General features: G+C 45.2%; 1 pseudogene; it reads left to right on the top strand.

The window, feature by feature from the left end:
- Positions 1–2,028: 2,028 nt before the first annotated feature.
- LOC107967241 (SUMO-activating enzyme subunit 1-like) lies at positions 2,029–3,054 on the top strand (annotated as a pseudogene).
- Positions 3,055–10,997: the final 7,943 nt, after the last annotated feature.

Raw genomic sequence — 10,997 nt, forward strand, 5'->3', positions numbered from 1 at the left:
TGGCTCCACTACTTGGGGCATTTGAGTTTCTTCTGACATCATGACCTCCTTTCCATTCTTATTGTTATCACCTCTATTTAATGACTGGTTACTTCCTTCTCAAATGATGAGTCAATGACACTGGTCCCATCTCTCTGAACTCTAAGCCGCCCTATACACTGCTGCTAATCTTTCTGGCTGGGCACAGTGGCTCACGCCTGTAATCCCAGCACTTTGGAAGGCTGAGGCGGGCGGATCACCTGACAGCGGGAGTTTGAGACCAGCCTGGCCAATATGGAGAAATCCCATGTCTACTAAAAATACAAAATTAGCCAGGCATGGTGGCGCATGCCTGTAATCCCAGCTACTCGGGAGGCTGAGGCAGGAGAATCGCTTGAACCTGGGAGGCGGAGGTTGCACCTCCGCCTGAAAGCAGAAATGACTAAGACATGATTCCTGTCTTCCAAGAACATTCGATCTGGTCCAGTGAATCCAGTCCCTAATGGCTAATAACAGTGCAGGAATTTCCCATTTACAAAGCACTTTCTCATATACCATTCTGTGCATCTTCAGAGCTCCGTAACAGAGAGATGTTACCAGCCCACTTTGGAATTGATGAAACAGGTTTATTTAGGGTATGTGCTTCACAAAAGTCAGAGAGCTAGTGAGTAGCTAGGTCAGGATCAGAATGTGTGTCCTGTTCACAAGGCCATTCCTGTGGGACCTGAGAGAATGGATTTTGATAGGTGGAAGGGGACCAAGGACCTGGGATTCCTGAGTAAGCTCAGAGAGTAGACAAAGGAGTAAGCTGGATGCAAGTAACAACTTCCTCCTCCTCTGTCCCACCAGCAGTGGAAGGCAAGTGACAGTTATGAGAGAAATGGGGGGTTGGCGGGGAGAGCTCCCTGGGGAGAGGTCTTGTCTGCAGGAGTCTCCTTTGATTACTGGCCCCTCCCCACCCCTCCCACTGTTTTCTCACTGCCCCAGTTTTATCAAAGGGCAATTAAGCCCCTTTTTCTCAACTGTCTAAGGGGGCTACATGTGTCACTCAGGTCTTTTCTTTTCAGTTCTGCCTTCTTCTCCTTTTTTTTCCAACTAATGTGTCCTCTTATAATTAGAGTTTTACAGTCACTTGTAATTAGGCCCATTTAGTGCTTCAGAGTAGGATACTTTTAACCTATTTCACCTTGTAATTAGGGACCTCCACCCAGGTATACACACCCAGGAAGCAGATACGGATAAAGGGAGAGGGTAGGGGCTGGGTCAAAGGCACACATGGATATATGTACACACAAGCACACGCATACACACAAGACTGCATGCTCGTTGGGTCCGTGCGGGGGATGTCTGTGAGTGCAGCAGATGCACTGTTGCCTTTGTACAAATGCTGCAGCCATGTGGTTGTAAGGAGAGCGTTTGGTTGTAGGTTCCAGTATACTTGGGAACGGAAGGCGGGTACGGAGCGAGTTCTAGCTGCATGTGAATGTGTTAAGGGAGGGAGTAGGCGAGCTGAAGATCGGTCAGCTCCTGTCATCTCCATCCAAGGAAGGAATTTTTATTTTTAACAGATAATACATGGCACATGGTTCCCAATTCAAAAGGTACAAAAAGCTCTACAGTAAAAAGAGCTCTCCCTCCTCCCCATCCCCAACCATCCAATTCTCTTCTCAAAAGGCAATTTTGGGGCAGGCACCGTGGTTCACGCCTGTAACCCCAGCACTGTGGGAGGCCGAGGCAGGTGGATCACTTGAGGTCAGGCGTTCGAGACCAGCCTGGCCAACATGGCGAAAGCCCGTCTCTACTAAAAATACAAAAATTAGGTGAGGTGGCTCGCACCTGTGGTTCCAGCTACTCGGGAGGCTGAGGCAAGAGGATCACTTGAACCCAAGAGGCAGAGGTTGCAGTGAGCCAAGATCTCACCACTGCACTCCAGCCTGGGCGACAGAGCAAGACTCCATCTCAAAAAAAAAAAAATGGGTTGATGGTGCGCGGGTCTGGCGGGCAGTTGGCATGAGCGGGACTGGAGCTGAGGCAGGAAGAGCCGGCACCATGGTGGAGAAGGAGGAGGCTGGAGGCGGCATCAGCCAGGAGGAGGCAGGCGCAGTATGACCAGCAGATCTGCCTATGGGGACTGGAGGCCCCGAAATGGCTGCGAGCCTCCCACGTGCTTCTTGTCGGCATGAAAGGACTCGGGGCTGAAATTGCCAAGAATCTCATCCTGGCAGGAGTGAAAGAACTGACCATGCTGGATCACGAACAGATATCTCCAGAAGAACCCGGAGCTCAGTTCTTGATTCGTATTGGGTCTGTTGGCCGAAATACGGCTGAAGCCTCTTTGGAGCGAGCTCAGAATCTTAACCCCAAGGTGGATGTGAAGTTGGACACTGAGGATATAGAGAAGAAACCAGAGTCATTTTTCACTCAATTTGATGCTGTGTGTTGACTTGCTGCTCCAGGGATGTCATAGTTAAGGTTGCCCAGATCTGTCACAAAAATAGCATCAGGTTCTTTGCAGGAGATGTTTCTAGCTACCATGGATACACATTTGCCAATCTAGGAGAGCATGAGTTTGTAGAGGAGAAAACTAAAGTTGCTAAAGTTAGCCAAGGAGTAGAAGATGGGCCTGATACCAAGAGAGTAAAACTTGATTCTTCTGAGACAACGATGGTCAAGAAGAAGGTGGTCTTCTGCCCCGTTGAAGAAGCGCTGGAGGTGGACTGGAGCAGTGAGAAAGCAAAGGCTGCTCTGAAGCGCACGACCTCCGACCACTTTCTCCTTCAAGTGCTCCTAAAGTTCCGCACAGATAAAGGAAGAGATCCCAGTTCTGATACACACGGGGAATATTCCGAGTTGTTGCTCCAGATACGAAACGATGTGCTTGACTCACTGGGTATTATTCCCGACCCGCGCTTTATCACATACTTCTTCTCCGAGATGGCCCCAGTGTGTGCGGTGGTTGGAGGGATTTTGGCACAGGAAATTGTGAAGGCCCTGTCTCAGCAGGACCCTCCTCACAACTTCTTCTTCAATGGCATGAAGGGGAATGGGATTGTGGAGTGGCTTGGCCCCAAGTGAACCCAAGACTTGGCAGCCCCGGAGATGCCAATTGCAACATGCCTGCCTGTATTCCCTGTCCCCCTCCTTTGTGAAGGCATCTCCAGGCAAGGAAAACTGAAGTCATTGGCCCAATACAAAACATTTCCTGCGACGAAGGAGGTGGTGCCGTCATGCTGCTTCCCATCACCCGCAGCTGCTCGACAAGGGGCGTAGGGCAGCTGTCTTTGTTCCAGCACTGTTCAGACTGCCTGCTGTCCCAGGCCTGCCAGCTCCCCTGAGTGATAAGCACTTCCAAGCACCCCTCTGCCCCTTCTCTGTCCTTATGCTGTCACGGCCTCGCCAGCCCTCTGGGGTATTATGGGAGATGCCTGCCAGGAACGAGCATGCTCTGTTGCTTAGGAGCCTCTTGCCACCTTCTTGGACTTAACTCCCCACCTGATGTCTTACAGAGAGGAGCGTGACTTCAGGTGGAGAGTAGGCCCAGGCCCCATGAGGCACCAGTGGAAGCACAGCTCCAAGTTCAGACAGGTGCCCTTAGAGAGGAAACCCATGACAGGCAAATGCATTTCCTCTGGAGTTTGAGACCCTGACGAACAACAGGTGGCATCTGGTGTGCCGTTCTTGAGTTTTCGTTTAGGATTAGTTGAGTTCCAGCTGGGTTTTGGGAGAAAGGAGATGCTACCAAGTCTTGGATGTTAGGGCGAGACCCTGCAAGTTGAGTATTAGTGGGAGAGCTTGTCTTTCAAGGCAGGTTCCTGGGGCTTCAGGGCTAGGAGGCAGGAGCCTGCCCTTTTAACACAACCCCAGTCACCCAGGCGGCCCAGCCCACTCAGAGGCTGTTGCATTTCAGGGCTGTGTTGGTCCTCTGTTTACCTCCTAAACCACAGCTGTTTGTGTTTCACATATGTTCTGAATTTTCCTTGGTTCTTTTTAAAGGAATGATAATAAAGTTACTTGCTTTAGGAAAAAAAGAAAGTCAATCTTAGGTAACAAGAAAAACAAAGGCAATCTTTATTACCAGAGATATTCTAAATATAGTTTTCCTAACAGAGATATTCTAAACATAGTTTTCCTAACAGTTTGAAACCTTTTGCTTTTTTCATTTAAAAATATATCTGTTGTCTGTTATTGATAACAGTCTTGGTCAGTGTTCCACACCTGTCTATACAGAGCTTTTCTCTATCTTTTTAATGCCTGTATTGTGTTTTGTGTTCATACCACTATTGCTTAATTTACAACACTCTTGTGAAGTAAAAATGTTTTTTCTCATTTTAAGAAATACATTTTTCTCTCTTTTTCTTTTTCTTTTCTTTTCTTTCTTTCTTTCTTTTTTTTTTTTTCTTTTTGAGATGGAGTCTTGCTCTGTTGCCCAGGCTGGAGTGCAGTGGTGTGATTTCGGTTCATTGAAACCTCTGCCTCCCGGGTTCAATTGATTCTCCTGCCTCAGCCTCTGGAGTAGCTGGGACTACAGGCATGTGCCACCACACCTGGCTAATTTTTTTTTTTTTTTTTTTTTTTAGCAGAGATGAGGTTTCACCATGTTGGGCCAGGCTGGTCTTAAACTCCTGACCTCAGGTGATCCACCCACTTCACCCTCCCAAAGTGTTGGATTTACAAGCGTGAGCCACTGCACCCGCCTTCTCTCATTTTTATGCTAAGGAAACTGAAGCTTGTTCAGAGCAACTCAGGCAAGTCTAGACCCTGAGAAACTTAGGCAGGAATTCCAGCAAGGACTTAGGGCAGGAGGGAAAGGTAGTTAGGTAAAGGATCTGCCTTAGTGAGGACAGGGCTGCAGGTGTGGTTGGAATTCTGAGACGCCAGACATCAGAGGTGCCTGAAATTTCCCTGCTTGGCTATAATGCCCTAGGGTGGCCAATCAGTCTGTAAACACTTACTGAGCACTTATTAGTGATCTATTGCTTCATAACAATTTACTCCAAAACTTAGTGGCTCACAACGATGATAATCAATTTTTATCTCTAATGATGTATGTGAGTCAGGAATTCCAAAGCAGCTTGGTTGGGTGTTTCTGGCTCAGACCTTCTCATGAAGTGGTGGTCAACATGTCAGCAGGGCTGCAGTCATGTGAAGGCTTGACTGGGGACAGAGATCCATGTTTTCAAGGTGGCTCACTCACATAGCCAGCAAGTTGGTGCTGGCTTTCAGCGGGAGCCTCAGTTCCTCTTCCTGTGCATCCCTCCACAGAGCTGCTTGAGTGTCTGTATTTGTTTTGAAATTGTTGCATAGAAAATTACCACAAACTTAGTAGGTTAAAACAGTACCCATTTATTATCTCACAGTTCTATAGGACAAAAGTCCAGGCAGGCTCAACTGGTCTCTCTGCTTCCAAGGCCAAAATCAAGGTGTCAGCTGGTCTTGGTTCTCACTGGGAGGCTCTAGGGAACATTCTGCTTCCAAACCCATTGAGGTTGTTGCCAGAATTGTTCCTTGCAGTTATATAGGATTGAGGTCTCCATTTTCTGGCAGGCTGTTAGCTGAGGGCTGCTCTTAGCTTCCAGAGACCACGCTCAGGCCCAGGGGCTCCCTCTATTGTTAAATCAGCAGCAATGCATCAGGTCCTTCTTGAGCTTTGAATCTCTCTGACTTCACCTTCTGCCCCCAGCTGAAGAAAACTCTCAGCTTTTAAACGGCTCATAGGATTAGACTGGGCCCACTCAATCTTCCCATTGTAACATCAACTGATTAGTAAACTTAATTACATCTGCAAAATCCCTCTTGCCATGCAACATAAGATAGTGATGGGAGGCCGGGCATGGTGGCTCACACCTATAATCCCAGCACTTTGGGAGGCCGAGGTGGGCAGATCACTTGACGTCAGGAGTTCAAGACGAGCCTGGCCAATATGGCAAAACCCCATCTCCACTAAAAATTAAAAAAAAAAAAAAAAATAGCTGGGCATGGTGGGATACACCTGTAGTCCCAGCTATTTGGGAGGCGGAGGCAGGAGAATCAATTGAACCTGGGAGGCTGAGGTTGCAGTGAGCCGAGATTGTGCCACAGCACTCCAGCCTGGGTGACAGAGAGAGAATCTGTCTGCAAAAAAAAAAAAAAAGTGAAAAAGTGATTGGAACACACTGGAGTGCAAAGATTATAGGGGCCAGCGGAGTATAAGATTTCCAATTCTTCCACATGTTCACTAACATTTGGTAGTATCTTCTTTTCTCATTTTTGCTATCCTGGCTGGCCATTTAATACCATTAATTCAGCAAACACTTATTAAGTCTCCACAATTTTGTGCTGAGTGCCTAAAATCACGTAAACATGAATCAAGTAGGTACTCAATAAATATTTGTTGGCTGATTTTCCAGATGTTGGAGACATAAAATTAATTAGACATGGACTCTGCTCTCAAGGATCTTAAAAGTAAATATGTAGTGAAAGACTGATGACCAGCACATAAATAATACAGTAAAAAAAGCAATAAGGGCCAAAAGGAGGGGAATTCAGAAGAAAGAAAAAAATCTTTTAATTTAGAAAGACTCAAATCAAGGGAAACATCCTTGAGTAAGTGGCATTTGAGTGGGTTTTGTAAGAAAAAAATTAGGATTTAGTTATGCAGAGGTGATGGAGAACGGGGTAGTGGCTAATATTTCAAACAGATAGAAGAGCATGAGTGAGGCTGTGCACGGTGGCTCACAACTGTAATCCTAGCACTTTGGGAGGCTGAGGCGTATGGATTGCTTGAGCTCAGGAGTTTGAGACAAGCCTGGACAACACTGTGAAAATCGAACACTACAAAAAAAAAAAAAAAACACAAAAATTAGCCAGGCATGGTGGCTCGTGCCTGTAGTTCCAGCTACTTGGTAGACTGAGGCAGGAGGATCCCTTGAGCCTGGAAGATCAAGGCTGCAATGAGCCAAGATTGCACTACTGCACTCCAGCCTGGGTGCAGAGTGAGACAGAAGGAAGAAGAAAGAAAAGAAAAGAAACCTCAGTGATAAAGATTCTCCAGTCTACGAACTGCACACTAGGAGATTTCTGAACACTTTCAATGCCCAGAGGTATTTTGTTTGGTCTTTTCAATCTTTTTTAAAAAATTTAAATTTGAATGCATTTCATAGAGCATGCATTTTGTAATTCTAGTTTAGTCGATACAAGATCCTGTTGTCCTAAACCCCTCTTCAGCCTCTTCATAGATTTATGGTATCCACCTGGCATCTGAGGGATTTGTGTTTGAGAGCATGGAGTTCAATCCGTTTGTTTTACACATAAGAAAACTGAAGCTCCAAAAAAGCTAAATGACTCAAGGAAGTACTGAGAGTCAGTGGTGGAGTTTCTACCTGGATTCCAGCCTCTTGATGTCCTGTCTGAGCTTCTTTTGCAGAGGCTGATAGACCACGGAGCTCAGTCACTCTTAGATAAACCCGCTTTGACTATCAACAAATATGTATGTTTGTTTTTCCTTGAGAGAAGTTTTATAAAGGAAGAGGGAAGGAGTTCAAGATTCCTAGGCAAAGAAGAGGACAGAGGCTGAAATGTGCTTCCTTTTTTTCATTTTGCTTGGACCTAAATGGCAGGAAATTTCTTAACTAAAATTAAAAAGCAACTAGAATATCTCTTCCCATCTCATGAATACATTGCTTTCTAAAGTCAACCGAATCCAAGCAGCTGACTTTCAAAATGGGGCCGAAGGAGACTCTAAAGTGCCACCTGGTGGCCATCTTCAGCACAAGCGAAAAGGAAAAGGGATTGCAGTGAGATCTTTGATCCAGGTAGGGCTGATAGCGTAGAAAACTCCCCAGCGACAAACGTGGTATTAAAAGTAACAAAAAAGGCCGGGCGCGGTGGCCCACGCCTGTAATCCTAACACTTTGGGAGGCCGAGGTGGGCGGATTGCCTGAGCTCAGGAGTTCGGGAACAGCCTGGACAACACGGTGAAACCCCGTCTCTAATAAAATACAAAAAATTAGCTGGGCGTGGCGGTGTGCGCCTGTAGTCCCAGCTACTCGGGAGGCTGAGGCAGGAGAATTGCTTGAACCTGGGAGGCGGAGGTTGCAGTGAGCCGAGATCGCGCCACTGCCCTCCAGCCTGGGCGACAGAGTGAGACACCGTCTCAAAAAAAAAAAAAAGGAACAAAAAGGCTTTATTTGACCTGCGGCCAAACCAATGGAAACTTCAGTGGAGGTGGGTTAGAGTGAAGTTCAGGACTTTTAAAGCACTTGTGAGAATGTCTTCCCACAGGACTAAGGAAACAGGTGATACAGAAACAGATAAGGACATCCGGTGAAAGGAGTAAGGTAGGAAGAGATGAGGGTTCTAACCCTCCTACAGGCTTGGGAGTACTTAGCCTGGAGATATTTCTCCAAGCCTTCAAGTTGTCTGCAAGAGAGACAGTTCCATATATATGGTGTTTTTCAATATATTTTTACAAATACTATTTATGTTTTAAAATATGCGTTGAACATGGAGAAACACCATCTCTACTAAAAATACAAAATTAACTAGGCGTGGTGGTGCATGCCTGTAATCCCAGCTACTCGGGAGGCTGAGGCAGGAGAATCGCTTGAACCCATGAGGCGGAGGTTGCGGTGAGCCGAAATCGCGCCATTGCACTCCAGCCTGGGCAACAAGAGCGAAACTCCGTCTCAAAAGAAAAAAAAAATGCATTCAATTTATTACAGGTTTATAACATAACCACAATAAAAGAGGTGAGAAAAAAGAATTAAGTAACTTTGGACTGTTATTTATGTACTCTAAACGCAAAGAGCACACAATATTTTACTGTATTTAATTGTTTTTCACAAGGCTGTAGGTTGGAAATTCTAAAACTGTTTTATGTGTAATCTAGTGTTGAACAAATAAGTAAATACATTGTGAATAATAACCACCGAATTTTTTACTGTCAGAGAAAGGAATTAAAAACAAGAAAGGGAAATAATGGAATGAACCCTGAGAGCTGGAATGGAACTGGAGGTATCAATATAAAATAATAGGGTTTTTTTGTTTTTTGTTTTTTGTTTTTTCAGACAGAGTCTCTCTTTTGCCCAGGCTAGAGTGTAGTGGTGAGATCTCAGCTCACCACAACCTCCATCTCCCGAGTTCAAGCAATTCTCCTGCCTCAGCCTCCCAAGTAGCTGGGACTACAGGAGTGCGCCAACACGCCCGGCTAATTTTTGTATTTTTAGTAGAGACAGGGTTTCACTATGTTGGCCAGGCTGATCTCAAACTGCTGCCCTCGTGATCCGCCCACCGCGGACTCCCAAAGTGCTGGGATTAAAGGCGTGAGCCACTGCGCCCGGCAAAGTCATAGTTTTTAATAGAGAGACAGGGAAATAAGTAAAGACATGTTTAAGTGTACACATACGTATATTTCCTAGCCCTGATCACTGAGGGAGGAAACAATGACACCCCAGTAGCAGTAAGCATCTAGTGCCCAGATCTTTTTTTTTTTTTTTTTTTTTTTTTTTGAGCCTGAGTCTTGCTCTGTCGCCCAGGCTGGAGTGCAGTGGCGCGATCTCGGCTCACTGCAAGCTCCGCCTCCCGGGTTCACGACATTCTCCTGCCTCAGCCTCTCGAGTAGCTGGGACTACAGGCGCCCACCACCACGCCCAGCTAATTTTTTTTTGTGTGTGTGTGTGTGTTTAGTAGAAACGGGATTTCACTGCAGATCTTTCTTTCTAAATATTATTCTCCAGTAAAAAGGAACCCGGTCTACTTAAACAGAGAGCTGATTATACGGCTGGGGCAGGGAAGAACAGAATGAACTTAGGACATCTTGTGGAGCTAGTAACTAAGGAAGTGCTCAAAAAATGATGGACACATGTTGAAATGACACAAGCCAACTTGATAAGACTCCTAGATCTGGGACAATCTGAACAACAAAAATGTTTAAAAGATAATAATGTTCACTCACAGATTAAAACCAATATTCGTGAGCCCATACTTATTTAAATAAAAAATTGAATAAACAAATAAATGAGGAAGAAAGGAATGTTCTTTCTTACTGTAATACTCCAATTAATAAATGCAGAAGGAGTGATGCAAATAGCAAGTCACCAATGGCAAAGATCACAGTAAAAATTGTTTTTCAAGAACGTATCAGTGGATGCTAAAATTCATGGATGAAATTATTACCAGAAACATGATATTTATATAGTCTCTAAGTATTTGTCCATGAGATGCTTATTAATTACAGTGAGAAATGTCATAACTTCACAATGTAGAAATGTGGCATATATAGCCTTAACCAAGATTAAAGCTTATTGTGTGCTTCCTGATATGATGCACTGAGAAGGACATGGCATCCCTTATGTGGTATCCTTACCAAAAATGCATAACCTGAATTTAATGTCTGCAAGGAATGCAGACATACCCAAATGGAGGGATGTTCCACAAAATAACTGACAGCTGCTCTTCAAAGGTGTCAAGGTTGGAAAAGATAAAGAAAAACTGAGACATCGTCCCAGCTTAAAACAGGCTAATAAATAAAGGCAATGTGTAATCCTGGTTTGGATCATGGATCATAAAAAGGACAGTATTGAGGCCAGATGCAGTGGCTCACGCCTGTAATCCCAGCACTTTGGGAGGCCGAGGTGGGCGGATCACAAGGTTCAGCAGTTCAAGACCAGTGTGGCAACACGGTGAAACCCCATCTCTACTAAAAATACAAAAATTAGCCAGGCATGGTGGTGGGCCCCTGTAATTCCAGCTACTCCGGAGGCTGAGGCAGGAGAATTGCTTGAACCCGGGAGGCGGAGGTTGCAGTGAGCCGAGACCGTGCCATTGCACTCCAGCCTGGGCGACAGAGCAAGACTCTGTCTCAAAAAACAAAAGGACAGTATTGAAACAGATAACGAGAATTAAACAAGATAGCAATGAATTAAGTAGTAATGTTAACTTCCCAATTTTATCTTTGTACTGTTACTATATCATATGTTAACATTTGGAGAAGTTAGGTAAAGAGGATATAGAAATTCTTTGTACTATTTTTGTAAATCTTA

The sequence above is a fragment of the Pan troglodytes genome, chromosome 9, assembly GCF_028858775.2.
Source record: "Pan troglodytes isolate AG18354 chromosome 9, NHGRI_mPanTro3-v2.0_pri, whole genome shotgun sequence".
Classification (NCBI taxonomy): Eukaryota; Metazoa; Chordata; class Mammalia; order Primates; family Hominidae; genus Pan; species Pan troglodytes.